Source organism: Paramormyrops kingsleyae, chromosome 10 (assembly GCF_048594095.1).
Source record: "Paramormyrops kingsleyae isolate MSU_618 chromosome 10, PKINGS_0.4, whole genome shotgun sequence".
NCBI lineage: Eukaryota > Metazoa > Chordata > Actinopteri > Osteoglossiformes > Mormyridae > Paramormyrops > Paramormyrops kingsleyae.
The window spans coordinates 19,454,457-19,472,609 of record NC_132806.1 but is presented as its reverse complement, the minus strand read 5'-3'; positions in this window follow the sequence as shown (position 1 = coordinate 19,472,609).

Below are 18,153 nucleotides of genomic sequence, written 5' to 3'. Positions count from 1 at the left end.
TAATTGCAGTCAGTGCAAAAGCCGTTTTCAAACTCATAAGAGCCAGAAAGGCAGTATCAGTCAGCTGCAATATAGTCTAAAACATTTCTTTATATATGGAAAAATAACTTTTTATTCTGCAATCATACTAATTACCCATAATGATTTTAATTTATTTACAACAAAGCAATAGAAACAAAAGAATGTGGCTTCATTGCTGTCAGCAAAACAGGGCCTCGGACAATAAAGATTAATGCTATCAAGTCAAGATAATAGTTAACTTGAAGCCTTTGAGAAGGGACCTGAGTAAAGATTTCCCAGCGGTAATCTGGGAATTTTTCACCCTCCTTTGATTGTTGAATCAATGCTGCTCAAACGTTAGTCAGGCATCAAGATGCATGACGCCACAAGCAAAAATAAATAACTACTTCTAAGCACATTGCAAAGCTGACATGGCATAATTGCACTCACTGCATTGGAAAAAGCCTGTAGCTTTAAAAGAAGCACCGTTAACAGTTTTACTTACATTCATACACACCTGAATCCTGCATTATAATATGCTACTTGCTTGCATCCAGTTTCCAGTTATACATCTAAAATAATTGCATTTTTTTGCAAAGTCTGCATTATTTTTTTTTAGAAAATTTGCTTTTGAGATGAAATTATGGGAAGCTCCTGGCTGGATAGGAAACAACAAAAAATGTTTGTTTCAGGGTAACTAAATAAATGGGTCCCTAAAAATAACAATATTTAGAGTACAAAATTAGGTACCATCACATGACAATTAATTTTGTCTATTACCAATCACTTGATGTATTCCTACAATGATTTACAACAAAATCATCTGCATTTTAATTTGTAAGACCTGGTGATTTGTGCATTTTCTGCCTTTCACTGTGTCACCTAAGATGTACCTGATCTTGTGCTGCCCATTTTCCCATTTGTGGGGTCAAATGCATGTCTTTGGGAGGTCAGGGGTCACATTGTCTGACAAGTTCTTTTGCCACCCCTGTAATGGCTATCATTGGTCAAGCCATAGATTGTAGTAACATAATTGTACCAATCATTGAGAATCACTGCTATAGAAGCGCCTTATACAGGTTCTATTGTTAGTCTTCTTGGCTAGGCATAAATCTATACATTTGTAGTGTGTTACATTGGTGCTGCTCTAGTTTTCATCAGTCATGGTTCACAGGGACCAGATTCTGTAACTTATAAGAAATTTGTGTAGAAAGTAAACAGACATGCCGCTGTGAAACCAAAAACCCACTGGTGCTACAAGGATTAGTGCCAATCGAAGTAACCCCAGTGGCTTCACAGTTTATTGGGTAACCAGGGTATTCAGAAGCACAACTTCACCAGGACGTATGTGACAGTTCCTGCTGTTGGGACTCGAATGTGCCAGTAGGGATGGCTGCATTTTTTCACCCCGGGGGATGTTTTGGGGTGGGGGGGCGGATGATGGGGAAATGCGATAGTGAAGGGTCATAGGGCAGGCCTGGATCTAATCTCTAACAGGGCCAGCGAATACCCCTGACGGCATACCGGTGTCTGGCAGATGTGGTCTCCTCTAATTGCAGACCCCCCCCCCCACACACACACACACTCATAAACAATGATCTGAAGGGTGGGCAGGGCACAAAGATGTGGAAGAAGACGAACGAGAGAAGCTACAGAAAGGCAAGCATACACAAATGTAAATATTTTATTTTACTTTTAAATATCTTGTGCTTTTGTCTTAAAATAAATACTAAACTAGGTTTTGCATTCCATTGTCTTCTCCATTGTTTGGGACAAAGTTAGACCATGTAGACTAGTGTTGCAGATTCATTGTGTTCTTGGTGTTTCGTCATTTAGCAAAGCAGAGAGAAAACATAGCCCTCCAAATAACCTACTCGTCAAGTAGGAATGTGGACAGAGCATCGGAGTCTCTGCCAGTTCCCTAGAGTATCTCTGGATTTCTTTTTTTTGTTTACCCTGCTAAACTCAAGCTGCAGTCTTAGTTTACTTTACTTAGCAAGACACCTCACAGTTCATGACCGAGGAAGAGTGAAAAGATCCCTCTCTTTAGCTGCAACTGCTGCTGTCTTACAGCGTTATACTCAGCGCTTTCACAGATAATAGAGGAGCAAATCCAGACTCAATTATCTGTGTATCCAGATCTAGCTGTCTACCCCGAGGCTATCGTTCAAGCAAGCATTTACCTGTTGCTATAAATCATGTAGTGAAAACCATTTTAGAGTTATGCTTCTTCCTACATTTGTACTGTCAAAATATCAGAAACTATAATAAAACTGATGTGTCAGCTAATAGAATCAGTTAAGCTCAGCGCATTAGGTATTTAGAATTAATTATTCAAAAGTATTTATACAAGCAGTGAACCGTGAGATGTCGTACTTTATCATTGCGATGCACTTCGAATGTGAGAAGCTGATAAGCAAGTGGATATTATCGTTGTTACTCCCAAGTCGTCTGGGACTTAATTAAAGTAAATAAGGCTAACAGATACAGCTCAGGGTTCAGTCTGGCTTCTCCTGTGGATCATGACTTTGACATGCTACTCAATTTAATACCCTATCAGTTTTATTTGCTCTTTTGTTCCTGTCTTGTCTGTCTCATGTTCATAGTTTTAGTTTTGTTTTACACTCTTCTCCACCAATGGTTACAGAACCTTCCATCCAGTCAGCGGCCCCAAGTTCCAACAGCTCCCCATTTCCAGTAGCGTTTTCTGTGTACTTTGCTTTTATTTTACTATAGTAAACCCAGCTTCCATGTTTTTGTGATGGTAGGAGATTGGGGCTATATTTTTGCATCTCTACCAGGTGCAGGTTCAACATCAACGAAATAAAGGCTTTATTTGCAGTGTGAATGCGAACGCAAGCATTGTGGAATGTTTCTTTTCATATATCCCATCATGCTTTCCTTTGAGACACACACACGCAGCTTGGGGTCCAAGTGCACAGCCCAATGGAGATGACAGTATTCTACAAAGGGTGGGATTTGAACAAGTGACTTTCAGATCACTGAGACAGAGGTCAAACCCACTGAGCCACCCCCAAGCAAGGGAAGTGAGGCCCTAATTACCAGAGAACACACAATCAGAATGTGTGAAACAGGAAGAACAACACAGGTGTCTCTTGACATCATGGAGTGCCTGACTGGTCTATATTATGCTGCATTCCATTTGCCCTCGGAACTCGGATTCCGAGTCGGATTCTGAGTTTTGAAGCCGGAAGTGACGACATGCGCGCCCCCGTTTCTTGGAGATCCGAGAAATATCTCGGATAACGCAGAGGATCCCGAGTTCAGAATCCAAGATGGCTGCGCCCTTTATCAACAGTTTGGAAAGTTGTAGTTTTATCCTGTTTAAGCACTACTTCTCATTTGTGGCTCATTAAATCGGTCGCACACACTATACCGTCCAACTTATCTGTGGACGTGTTGCTACGGAGTTTGATACGTGAAGCACCGCGCGTAATGTGTTATCAACTGATATTGCTAACAATGGCAATTAACCGGGCTAGAATTGGATTTCATGATTAGTCGGATTATTTGTCGGATTTAAGGTAGTTCGGGCTAATTGTAAGTGAATGAAGATAAAGGCCATTTAAACTGAGGTACCTTAAATCCGACAAGTTGTCCGGCTAAGCAAAAAATCTTGCTTTTTCATATGGGTCCATGGTATTGCTACTTCTGTGGCAAATGGAACGCATCCGACTCGGTTTTCCAGAGTTTTTAGCGGATGTGAAAATCGGATCCTGAGGCAAATGGAATGCAGCAATAGATCATGCAGCCAAGGGGTGAGGAACTGCAGCCACTACGTGAAGTGCGCCCCCTACAGGCATGATACTCACCCAGAGACTTCGGGCCCCTGCTTGTGTGGCCCGGAATGCCAGCACAGTTAATATTCACGGGCTGGCTCCTTGTAAAGGGAGCTGCTCCAAAGACAAGTCGACAAAGCATGTCCGTCTCGCACAAAGAGCCGTCGCCAAATGGGCTGTGTTAATGGCGGCAGGGGGGAGAGAGGTCTCACTTTGAGGGGGCAGTTATGTATATAGAGGAGAATCAGTCTCTTAATGATGGCCGCCCAGTCCATTTGCTGTCTCTACGTCTTCTGGTCCTTGAGGCTGTCCTCCAAGCCTCTCGCTCTTTTTATCACACATATCAGTAAATTTTGCAATGTTTACAGCCCTTTATATCTGATTTTCTACCTTGAGAAACATCAGCCTCTGCTTGTTTGATCCTTTTCCTAAAACAGCCTTTATTTATGATGCCCCCCCTCCACCATCCCTCCCCTGGCTGAGAGGCCCCAGTTAGACTTATCAAAGACAATGTCATTTGGGTGAAATGTGATTTATTTCCAGATTAGATCTCTGGAGCCCCTAATCATATCTTGCTATTGCTTTTTTGCTCTGTCACTTTCATCATTCTTCCAAACCAGAGGCTTTGTGGTGTGAAACACAGGGGGTGTCAGTGTACTTAGCACTTTGTGTCAAGAAACCTGCCGACTAAACATGGGTCACTGTGACCCCTATGCCACGAGACACTTCCACATCTGTTGGGCCCCCAACAGAGACCTTGAGTGCCTGCCTTAACTAGACAATTCTCATACTCTGCAGTTCTTCTCACTGTCTGCACTGCTTGTAAATAACATTACATTTACATACCTTTCGGCGGAATGGCCTGTAAATTTATTACTGAGCTATGTGGCATACACTTCAGGCCCAAGTACAGTAAGTGGAATGGAAAATAGACAGAGAAATGGATTATGGGTATTCTTGATGAAATTATTTTTTTGATAATAGGGTTAATAGAAAGACACTAATTTAATACTATTACTACTACTACTGCTACTATTGCTATTAATAATAATAATCACAATAATAATAATAATAATAAAATACTTGTGTACTATGAATATTTAACCCATGGGAAACTTGTGAGCCATGAAACCATGAATATTCAGACAAATGCATATGAATTGTATCCCATACAGCTCTCAGCTAGGTAAATGACAACTGCATAGTATACAATATTGTCATATATTTGTTTGTTTATCATAAACAGTTAAAAGTTATGCTCTAGCAGTATTTTACTACTTATCACTCACCATAAAATAATATATATATAAATCCAGCTAATGTAGATTGAATGACAGTGTATACTGTATGTATGCATGTTTTTTTAAAGGACAAAGAAGGCCTAACATGCAAAAGGGAATTTTACAGTGAACACAAGATTATTCCATAAAACATGAACCAAAAGCTGTGCTTAGGTTCATATCTGTTTATGTCCAGTGTTTTGTGCAGCAATGCTTCAGGTAATTGTAAAGACACTGATTAATAGATAATCAGAATGACTGAGACTCTGAGTGCTACTACTGAAGTGATTCACATAACAATGATAGGGATGAGATTGACTTCTTTTAGCAGGTGTGAAATTCAGTTTGTTCCTGAGGCAAACCGTAAATTCAACTGGAAAATGATTGGGAACATGTCAAATTTCTTTGAAAAATCTTTATGTTATAATAAGGACCAGATGGATGGATTGATCAGCTGATATGTGTTACAGTTTCACTCAGTAATGGGACTCTTTCTATATTGTATGGCTTTGATATGTACAAACCAGTTCCTCCCAGTCCCATTCTGTGTTGTTTCAGTAAACATGACAAGCAGAAAAACCATCACGCTGAGTGTAGAAGTGACACATGTGCACATTGTGAAGGTTCCTGCCTCTTTATCCACAACCCACCCCCCGGCTGTGCTAAACAGTGATGTCATCTTGGACAAGAACACAGAGAAGCTGGCAGGTTGCCCGGGGTTCGAGTGGGGAAGGAAGGGCTGGGTGAATTTCTGCTGGCCCTTGCGTTGACGGCCACGGAGATTAGAGTGCCCGGCTCCCAGGATGACAATTGGAAAGGCTCTCTAATTTAATGACCCCTAAGTCAAAAACAGGCGCATTTAGCGAAAAAGAAAACACTGCTGGGTGCATGTGGGGACAAGTGCTGGAATTAACCTCCCCGTCTCTGCACTCCTGATCCCCAGGTCTGCATTTCCAGGCCTTGTCTGGCCCCCCAATGTCGCCACCTGCTCCAGAGCTGTTACATAACAACAGGGTCCACTGTCACATGCGGGCCTTAAAAAATGCCGTTCAAGTGTATCACTCCTTCCCCCAGTCCTGCCTGCTTCTCCTGTCACATTCTGTCACGTGCTAAACTAACTGCGGCCAATGCTACGCTGCCGTTAGCAGCCCGTGAGTAGGAGTCATCTGACGTAGCCCAGTGCGTCCGGTCTTATTCAGGAATAATCTGAGAAACTAATTGTGCTTGACGTTCCCTTTGTTGAGAGGAACCAGTTTCCTTGAGAATTACTGTCACCTGAAAAAGTAGAATTCACATTCAAACTATGAATTAGCATTATCAGTGAGTGTTGAAGTTTTCTTTTCTCTTGTTACTAGCGTCTGATGTGCTGGTGGTCATAATAACCATTTAGCCATAAATGAGTAGGATATAAGGGCTGAAAGTGAAAATCTGTTGAAATGAAAGATGAAAAGGCAAAACAGCACACACTCACTCACTCTCTGAGGAACATGGTGAGACGGCAAAGGCCTGGCATGAAAGAGGGATGGAAAGATCCCAGCAGAGGAGGGACCGGTGTGGGGACGTGATGGACAGCACTGTTTTGTGGCTGACAGCATGTAAATTGGAGAGCCTGTTGCTAGGCTACCGCTGGGGAACAAAGAGAGCGACCGCAAAGCCAGTGGAGGCGAGAGGCACAGTTTGCTGCTGAAAAAAGAAGACTAGCTCCTTATGGGTGACTTTCAGCCTCAGTAATGGTGGTCATACCACCGGGGTGGGGGGTTGCTTCAGAACTACCATAAAAGCAAAAGAGGAGCTGATGGAGTTTGTCCTCTAGCCCCCCTGCAATAAAAACAGCCCTCTGATGATTCATTGGAAAGTTAGGGGCAAACTGTATTGGTGCGCTGCCGTCATCAAAACAGATACATTTCCTCCCGTTAACTGCGTTTGTGGTCAGAATTTGTGGTTCTTTCCGACTGCCTTGTTGTAAATACCCGTGCGGGACCCACTGAGCCCCTGGTGACACCCTTTCCACCCCCCAGCACCACACCCACCCTATCTCCACCACACCACGCGCACACACAGTCACATGACCCACTCGGAGTGTTTCCAGCTTAAACACATATGTCATTCCCGACTGTTTTTATTTGCCGTAATGTTTATCTGGCCTTGCTCTGGAAAACGTGAAGGTGTTTCTGATAAATAGAGCAAATTTGCTGCTGCTTCCCCCGCTGTCTCTCTGTTGCCCCAACCCTGTCACACAGAAATACTCTCACATTGTTTGCACATATTTGCCTGCATTTTTATAAAGCTACCACTTAAGTGAGATATCCACTTTCCTATTGTCTAGGTGAAACCACAAAATACTCTCGAAATTCTCAGTTTCCTTTTTCTTTTGGAAACAGGCCCCTGGGAGTGATCTGAATACCCCCAGCTTCAGCACCATGTTGCTAAAGTGTAGCCTCATAATCAAAAACGTGTGATTTTTTTTTTTTTTGGTAGTTAAGATTACAGGCGACTGTTAAAATGGAATGTTATAGAGAAGCCCGCTATTTAGCCAGCTAGGCTGTATGTTTATGGTGCACCTTCATGATTCATTGACTGGAGAAGAATTTCTGTACCTAAAGCAGTGGATGGTTGGACAGAGGAGATGCCTGAAGCTGTGGGTAAACATCAGGGCTCAGCGGGGGGTAGGATGTGCACTGACATCCGGTGCGTTGTTAACATTTCCACCAGTGAATTGCTCATCACTCAGCATTATAAAGGCAGCACAAACAAAGGGAAACTGGACAATACCACTACATACTTCATGTAAACTGGTGAACTTTCTGTCCCTACAGTGAGCTCTTTAATCAGAATCAGACTCTTCTTTGCCTCATGACCAAAACTGGGAGTAATTCTTGTTGATACAGTGTACAGCAGTTAGATACATAACAATAGACTATTAATAACTGCAGACAGAATAAATTCAAGGCACAAAACACACGGCAGAGAGGAGTAAATGCAAGCTAGGTAAGAAATAGGGTGGTTTGTGTCATTTGAGTAGTGCAACGCTGGAATTTGACACATTAACAGTGCAGGCAATATTACATCCTTAATGGGACAATATCAGTACTGCACCTGTCCGTGACCAAGATTGCTAAAGTTTTTAAGCACTGAAAGCCTTAAAAAGCAAAGCAGTGCAAGTGACTTTGACAAAAAAGGAAAGCTTAAAAAATGCGTCTTCTAAAATGGCTGTAAACAACTATTTGTTTTTGAAATATCGTATCTACTTTCTTCATCCAAACAAACGACTGAAGATCGTAGGAGCCAGTGAAGAGAAGCAGGAACTTGGCTTTGGGTGGAGGATGTGAAAAAGAGGGTGGGGTGAAGTAAAGATATGAGGTTATAGGTTTATTTCCTAGGTTTATTCAGTCTTGTATGATATATTACCATGGAGAGCCATAGATAGACCCCCGCACCCCCCATCAGGCTCTGCTCCTACTCCTTCGCTTCACCTCTGTGCACATTCCTATCCCACATTCCTACAGTTCAGGAGTCGGTGAAGCAGTAGGTACATGCTTTCTCTCTGTAATTAGCCATGCCATCTGCACAGACAAAGCACAAAAGGCACTTTGGTTGTGATATACCAGGTCGCACTTGCTCGCCCCCTACAGGTACAGTGATAAACTGGAGATGCAGGACAGGCACCAGGGGACGTGCCGAGACCTTCTCTGTGCAGGGGTGACAGAATCTATGGTCATGCTATGGCTAAAGACCAAACCTTATAAAGGAAACCATCACTTAGGTTGCTAGCCCAAGCCTGTAGAATCCACCGACATGATTTACGGCAGCAAACGGCCCCCCAGATGTGGGAGCTCTGCGAGAGCGCCTCTCTGTGCCGTAATGATACACTGCGACTCCAACTTTAATAACCACCCTACGTATGACTGATTTGCCTCAGGAGACCAGATCTGAGCGCTGCAGTACGGAAAATGCTCACAACGAAGCCACAGGAATCCGCAGAGCTGTAATGACAAGGTGTACACTTGTCAAAAAACAACAAACACGTACACACACTGAAAAAAAAGGTTGCTCATCAGGATACTTCGCTGGCGAACTTTGCTATACTGCACTGATGACAACAGAAACTCCTAACGCATACATATATGCTCCAGTACTCATATTTACATTAATTTTATTTACATTGACTTATTTATTCATAGATCAGGACTTTAGCTTTAGGTGTAATAGGTACTTTGATGGCGAGCCCACTGACCTGTTTCACAGTCACCTTATCAGGAATGAAACTGAATTAAGAAAAAAAGGTATGTTTTGAAAACAAGTATCCAAACTTTATGCAGTGTGTTTATCTAACTCTTGGTAAACATGTTAGTCATGATGATCAGAAAAAAACAGCACTTCACCACAGGCATGATTTACATATGTCTGTATATTTTGCGTTTGATTTTAAAGCTCACACTGAAACTGAGTATGGAATAAGCATTTAAGGAAAATGGCAAGATGGATTCCATTTTTTGTTATCGTTAAATTTGTTGTTGTCACTTTTACATTTGATAGTTTTTTCCCATGTATTATTCATAGAAAAAATAGCTCATCAAAAGATGCATTAAATGATACACAAGTACAATGATGTTGCCTGATGTTATGGGAAGGCTGACCTTTGAAAATCAGCAGGGGAGGATTTTACGGACAACACCAGACTGTAAAAATACACACGTCTGATTCTTTAAATTGGACTGTTGGCCCCGGCATCAGAAAGCCTCCTACTGTGGCACGAACTGCCAAATAAAACAGGGAAACTGCCCTGTTAAAGTAACCCGCAATCAACCAATTAGTCAAAAGTGAGTGGGGGGGGGGCTTGTCCGGAAGAGGTGGGGCTGCAGTAGAACATTCTGAGGGGTCAGTTACACTTGGTCAGGCTTCGTTATCCTTCACTGTGATGCCTACAGACACAAAATGTGGCAAATTTCAAAAATAAGTGGGGGGGGGGGTGTGAAATATTGAGGAAGGGGTGTCTACATTAGAGAAACAAAGTGGGTGTGGGATAATGATTGATGTACGTGTGGAAATCAGTGATAATATTAACAGAAAGAGAGATGTGATGGTGTGATAACAGAAGAATTTCTCCGTGCTAATGATTATTATTTTTGCAGAGTTCAAGACCAGTCCATGAAAGAAATGCGAGATTTTAATATGAGATTTATTTAAATAAACAGTAAGCAGTTGCTCCGTGTTGTACTTAATTACCAAATGAAGCCGCTATCTGGTTTCTAGCCATGTGAATAACAATTACAGGATATGGGAAATAAGCTTTGATTTTATAAGCAAATTCATCATCAGCATCCAAGCGCAGCTGACGGTGGAAACATTTATGAATTTTTCATCTATAAAATCTATATTATTTTATGCTAGCAACCTCACTGGCAAATGGAAAAAGTAGCATCAGTGACAATGACAGGATGGAAATGTTGATCAGCCCGGCCCAACTCTAGGCAGATTGAGAAACTGAAACTTCTGGTTAAAAACTGCAAAAATTCTGCTAAGAACCTGTTGTTGCTGCCTTAATAGTGGAAAGTGTGTGATTGGTCAAGCAGCACATCGAGCTGCACAAACGGTTGTTTATTTGGATAGAAAAATCATCAAAACAGAAGACCGCTGTGATGAATATCAGCCACATGTCTAGTGACGTAATCTCCTGGACCCTTTCATGTTGGATAGATGTGAGAAGGTCAGCGGGGTTCCTACTGTAAGCTGTTGGGAAACTGCACTTAGCTTTCCTGTTCTAAATAAATCACATAGATCAGTATTTCCCAACCCGGTCCTCAGGGCACCCCCAATCACTCCACATTTTTGCTCTCCCAGCTCTTGATAGGTAGCAAAAATGTGGACTGTCTGGCAGGCAGTTGGGAGGGAGCAAAAACATGGACTGCCTGGGGTTTCCCCGAGGACCTGATTGGGAAATACTGATCTAAACAATGATGTCACACTAGGCAAGGAGAAAACACGAAAAATAACAAATTTATGATAGAAATTTCACCTTTATGAGAACCTCTACCAGAATTATTCTAAGCTTGGAAAGTGGCATCTGGCTGTGGGAGGTTTGGTATAGGACGCGCCGGGGGCCAGCAGCCCCCACAGGCGGGGCCGTGGGCTCTGGGATCTGTGGTTCTGGCACAGGGAGTGAGAAGCCATGGGCCCTGTGATTCCTGCTATTGTTCCAGGGCGGATGACACTGCGCAGTCAGGAGCAGATCCGACACCCCATCCTGCCAATGAGGCATGGGCCGGTTCTGAAAGTGACCAACACAGCGAGCATTCAGACAGACCCAAAGCCACACGTAAACACACACAGCAGGCTGCTGTGGTACATTGACACAGCACAAGATTAACATGTCACATGCAGTCCATACCATAACTGGATCTGTGTGGTTTAGTGACAGACTCTGCCTGTTGGATGGTAATTTATGTAACTCATTTATCTATAGGATATGTTTGGTAACACTAGCCACCATCTGCACCTTCCTAATTCTAAGAGGCACTTATTTAGCCTTTTAGGTGGCAGTGTTTGTGGGGAAAAAGCCAATAGGAGACTATACTAAAGGTTTCAGACATTGTTCCAAATCTCTGGAAGGGAGCTGATAAATTGTCTATAGGCCAGTTACAAACAGCTTCTGCGTGTATCCAGGACATTAAACTACAAGACATATTATCCTGGAAAGGACAAGTGCTTACGAGAAATCATTCCTTCCCAGGGAAAAATATCCACAGGGCGCCAGCATGACCTCTGAGACGAGACCAAGTCCACAGGAAACACTGTGTTTCGCAACCTGCTCAACAACACTATTGTTTTTATTTGTTGTAATCTCACGAATTTGCAGCCTCATTGGTAAAATGTTCCTCTGCAGTCACGAGAGGCTCCATTTGCATTCAAGCGGGTTTTTAATATGCAGTGAAATAGATTCTGTATTAAATATTTTTACACCATCCATCTTCCAAATGCTTCTCCTGTAAAGGGTAGTGGGGGGTTTGGACCCTATCACAGGGCACAAGGCAGGGGAACACTCAGTGCATAACTCCAATCCATTGCAGTGAATCCATTACTGATCTTTATACTGTTCAATGAAACAAGATTACCAAAAGAAAAGCTGCAGAATAGGAAGAGAACATATACACTGCATATAGAGCAGAAAGGGGGTCTCAGCTGGGAACTCTGTGGCTGTGGTACTGCCCCCAGAACCACTGGCCCAGCCTGTGTCACTTATCTTTATTGCTAATTTAACTAACAGATCATCATATCTCCGGTATTATTTTCCTGCAAGGATCATTTGCAAATTACAATCGCTGCCTGTGATTGGAATGCGATTGAAATGTCACCCGTTCAATTCCCGTGACCAGCAGAGTGATTTCACTGTCAGCCTATTGAGCAAGGCCCTAAAACCTCCCAGCCTGTGTGCCTGATCCTTGTCATTAATTTAACTAACAGAATATTGTATATCCGGTATTATTTTCTTGCAGGGATTATTTACAAATTACAGTTACTGCCTGTGACCGGAAGGCTGCCGGTTCAATTCCTGTAGCTGAAAGAGTGATATTACTCTTGGCCCATTGAGCAAGGCTCTAAAACCCCTATTGATCTGGGGATTCTCAGTTTTATGTTACTTTGGGTAAAAGCATCAGCTAAATGAGCAAATGTCCACCCCCTACTATACAAACTCATTAGCTAACGACACAGTTACATTATTCCTGGTATCATGATTTAAGCAGGACACTAGTGTCAACTGAGATCTTATCTCATACATACTTTTATACACTATGTGGACAAAAGTATTGGGGCACCAGCCATTACACCTACAGGTACTTTCATGACATCCCGTTCAAACCCTATAGGCATCCGTATGGAGCTGGTCCCCCCTTTGCAGCAATAACAGCTGCCACTCCTCTGGGAAATCTTTCCACAAGATTTTGGAGTGTATCTGTGGGAATTTTTGCCCATTCATCCAGAAGAGTGTTTGTGAGGTCAGGCATTGATGTTGGATGTGAAGGCCTGGCTTGCAATCTATTCTAGTTCATCCCAAAGGTGTTCAATGGAGTTGAGGTCAGGGTTTTGTGTAGTTCTTCCACACCAAACTCACCCAACTAAGTCTTTATAGACCTTGCTTTGTGCACTGTGGCACAGTCATGCTGGAACAGAAAAGGACCTTCCCCAAACTGTTCCCACAAATTTGGAAGCATAGAATTGTCCAAAATATTTTGGTATGAAGAAGCATAAAGTGTTCCCTTCACTGGAACAAAGGGGCCCAGCCCAACCCCTGAAAAACAACCCCATACCATTATCCCTCCTCCACCAAACTTTACAGTTGGCACAATGCAGTCAGGTAGGGTAATGTTCTCCAGGCATCTGCCAAACCCAGACATCAGACTGCCAGGCAGAGTAGTGTGATTCGTCACTCCATAGAACATGTTTCCAGTGCTTCAGAGTCCAGTGGCAGTGTGTTTTACACAACTCCATCTGACGCTTGGCATTGCGCTCGGTGATGTGAGGCTTGCACGCAGCCACTTGGCCATGGCAGCCTATTTCATGAAGCTCCTGGTGCACAGTTTTTGTGCTGGGGTTAATGCCAGAGGAAGACGGGAACTCTGCAGCTACTTAGTCAACAGAGTGTTGATGACACACTACGCACCTCAACACTCCGCAACCAACTTTGTTACTTTACGTATCCTGCCACCTTGTGGTTGAGTTTCTGTTGCTCCTAAACACTTCCACTTCACAATAATGCCATTACAGTTGACCGTCGAATATCCAGCTGGGAAGAAATTTCATGAACTGACTTATTGCAAAGGTAGCATCCTATGACAGTACCATGCGCGAATTCACTGAGCTCTTCAGAACAATCTGTTTTTTCACAAATGTTTGTAAACCTGAGTGTATGGCCTTAGACCTGTGGCAATAGGTCTGAGTGAATCACCTGAATTCCATGATTAAGAGGTGTGTAGCAATACTTTTTTCCATATAATGTATTTGAAAAGTCCAACATCAGACACCAGCCTCTTCCCCCAGTGGACTGAGTAGATGCTCCACCCAAATCCCTTAATATTTTAGTATTACTGTGGGTGTTGGCATTTGCACTCCAGGGCCCAGATGACCAACAGATGCTGACATGAGATGTGTTTGTTGCGGCTCTGTGCCTGTGTCTGCAAGGTCGTTAGTTTGAATCTCATCCTCCGCACAATAGTCATATCTCTGTTGGGCCCTTGAGCAAGGCCCTTAAGTCCTCAAAATGCCCCAGGGTGACTGAATAAATGGCCTAACCTCAGACCCCAAACTTGGCTCTCAACTGTATGTGTGTATATGAGTCTCTAAGGTGAGCAGGATGGGTTATGTGAAAAGAAGCATTCCAATGTACCTGTGCACCTACTGTACAAAGGGCAAGTCAGGCTTCATTCTATCAGATGCTTATGCTGGTTGTGCATGCAGGCGTACCTGTTGGTGGGAGGGCTCAAGGCTGATCTGGGAACAGCCAAAGACAGTGAGAACTTTCAGTGTGGACGGCAGTCTTTTCCCGATGTAGTGAAAGTGATGTGAAGCCCCCGCCCCCCCACTCCGAGCCGCAGCTGCCTTCCTCAGTATGCGCGGGGTTGAAATGCGGTTCACTCCGGCTGACCTGCTGTTTCAGGAATACCCCCCTAGGCAGCAGCTCTGTGCATGATACCATCACTCTCTGTAAGCCTCGCTCCGGATGGGACAGCAAATGGGGCCCTATGACATGGCACGAGGGGGAGGGATAGGTACTTTATTTGGATACGGGAGTGGGTGTAGGTTTAACAAAACCGTTGGGAGGAACAAAAACAGAAGACAGCAGTTTTGGCGTCAGCTCAAGCGAAACACAATAAAACAAAATAAGAGTTCCGTCTTGGAAAAGGCGGCAGTGAGGTCTGACAGTGTGTTCTGGGCCTGAGAGAATTATGGACTTATATGGCTGTTTGTATGAGACTGTGTTCTGGTTCAGGTAAAATGAATGACTGGGGCATCCACCTCACCAGCCAATAACTTCCATTTCACCTACCACTGTCTTTTGACCATCTGTTTTAAACCACACCATCATGAACCCAGCATTGACTTCACCCCCAAGAGTCCTGTTACCTCACTCACCAAACCCAGCTCTAGGAAGCCATGCTGGATCGGTTCACGCTCCTGCCCCAAAGCTCTGGAGGAAGGCTGGCCAAAATAAATCATAATCATAATAAATCGTTAACTAAGTGTCAGTTATCAGCTAAGACCATTCACCTGTCTGCAGTATTTTGGCAACTTTAAAGGATTTCCCGGCACAAAAGAATCTGAAACACCCCTTCCTGCTGTTTCCTGTGTAGTTTCCTTCAAGGTCACTGGCAATAGAGCACACTACCACACTCTCACACACATTGATGTTACCATGCCAACGCAGAGCTACACTGGTAGATAGATAGATAGATAGATAGATAGATAGAGAGATAGATAGATAAAGGTAACATATGTGAACTATATCTATCATAGCTGTAATTTGACAGCAGTACAGGAAATTTTCATTTGTAATTGCTGTTGAACCAAGGATATGAAGTGATTACGGAAACAAACCAGGTCATTCTGATAAGACGATCTGACCCAATTAATCTGGTTTTTGAATCTGGACAGTGCTGCCTGTAAACAGGACATCAGAGGGGTGGTGATTATTTAATGCAGAATGAAAATGGGAGGATTACCACCTGTCTGGAGCTGTATTAGCCATGTAAACATTGCGTGCTAAACAAAGTTGCTGTGGTCCAGGTTGGCGCAGTACAAGCTGAATAGGAAGGACACTGCCAAAAGGGGACTGGAGTGTGTTTACACCATGACAGCATGTTCGTGTACATCCTCTGCAGTGTCGGCCCGCTGGATTGATTTCAAATCCCGTCTGCGCATTTGCATTCCCTGGAAAGGGCTCCGCTGCGATCCTTTTCAGCGGCGTGTAGCCAGGGCCTGATTACCTAGATGTCTCATCTGGGTCCAGCCGTCTGAAAAGGAAGCAGGTGATTACAAGTGAACTTCAATGCAGAGCCACCGAAATCTCTTCTCAGGGAGGGAGGTGAGCGGAGGTTGCTGGTGCTCTGTGGACAGAGAGCCATTGTGTTGGGCCACTCGGAGGGGAGGGGTGACCATAGCCTCACACAACCAGCACAGCGCTGACCCGGTTTCCACACACAGTGTTCCACAGTGCGCCCTACTCACAAGGTGCTGTTATGCAATGGGGAAGATCTGTGGGGGGGGGGATGAGGTAGAGGATGGGGGGGATCCGTTTTTCAACAAGAGGACTGCGTGACAATCTAGAACAATACCGGCCTATTTGCTCAAGGCTGGATGAAAGGTGCACACATCGCGGTACTCGGCAGGGGGAGTGCTGCAGCCTTGAGTGGGCCCAGCTGGGGTGTGTTTAGTCCCAGAGAGTCGTCCGGTAACTTATACCTATTAAAATAAAGAGCCCAAAGAAAGAGATCAGGCTGCTTGCGGAGGGACGGCTCTTAGAGAATCACAATATCCAGGTCGTGGGAGTGAACCGGTAGGCAGCTGTGTCGTGTTGTTGTAATTACAGTGATGTCATTTGCCATGCACAACAATCATTATCAGATTACACAAAAGGCTTTATAATGTGTGTTTTGTAAGGAAAAAGATACATCTTTAAATCTTTATTGTGAAACAGGAATAGATCCACCTTGTGAACAATGTTTTTTTTTTTTTTTTTTTTACCTGTCCTGGGGGTGGTGGTGTGCGGGGAACTGATTCTGTAAGCCTATGGCTACCTGCAGGTGGGTAATAATTCCACTTTGCTTCGTTGCCTCTGAGCAATAGCTAAGAGGAATTTTGCTGAAAGAAATTGGAAGCCTTCATGTTGTGAACTGGACGTCCACATCAGTCAGCGGGATTTTGGGGGGGGGTTTCAGGTATCTAAAAGGACAAAAGATGGAAGCGAAATAGCAAAGGAAGGTGTCGGCCAAAATAGGCCACCAGGGATGGCGACTAATGGCACCTTTATCACCTGGCGTCGTGCAGGCTTTGCGTGCCACAGGCAGGTACAGGCGGCTCTGAAGAAACCACCCCAAAGCACCTGGATGCTGGCTTCCTGCACATCTCTGGACTGCACTGGATTCTGGGAGAAACCATTGCAAAAAACACACACCCCCCCACGCCACCGCCACCACATACGCATTCCCCACGCACATTCCCGGCGTGCTTCCCATCTACAAGCCCCATTTAAGATGACCTCATCCATCCGCCGAATTCTGCTATATTGCCAACTTCAAACGGAGTTTTCTGAGTTTACAAGGCACGTTCTCCCACGTAGTTGTTTTGTTTTGCCGAACAAAGTGACCGCAAATGCGTGCCTGCCAAACCCATCCATCGCTCCCCCGTCTGGGCCGATTTCCCATATCGGGACGTGTACCAAAGAAAGAGGAGCTAATATTCAGGAGTCTGCAGCTGCAAGGGTCTGTTGTCCCCCTCCTGTTGTGGTCACCAATATATGCCAGCTTCTTTTTACACAATATAAGGCTCGCTGATAAATGCTCATCAGGTGATTTCCCTGTGGCTATTGCACAGCTAAGGGTGGGTGTAGTTTGTGAGGAGTGAGATACACTAAATCTTCATTGTAATACAGGAACAGTTATTTTGCCTGTCCTGGGGGGTGAGGGGTGGGAGACAGAGACAAATTTCCTATGATGCCAACCACTTCAATACTAAAGGCTCCCACAGGAACCCGGTGCTGTGTATGCAAGAGGCTTCCTGGGGGGTTGCCTTTGTATGAGCCTCTGCGGACGGCAGTGGGTAAGCGGCCACCTGCTCTGCTCTCTTTAGAGGTAAATTAGGTGACCGCCGGTGTGTTGATCCCACTTTTGCCTTTATCGTGTACAGTATGTGCACATTATGTCCTGAGCCATTGTGTGCAGCCAGACGGGCTGCCAGATGGGGAAATGTCCAGATGCAGGCACGCATGCCACAACTTGTCAGGCTGGCGAACTTGCAGCCACACTGAGCGGAGGGCAAAGGACCTGCACCATTCGTCAGACAGTCACTTTTTCCATTGAATG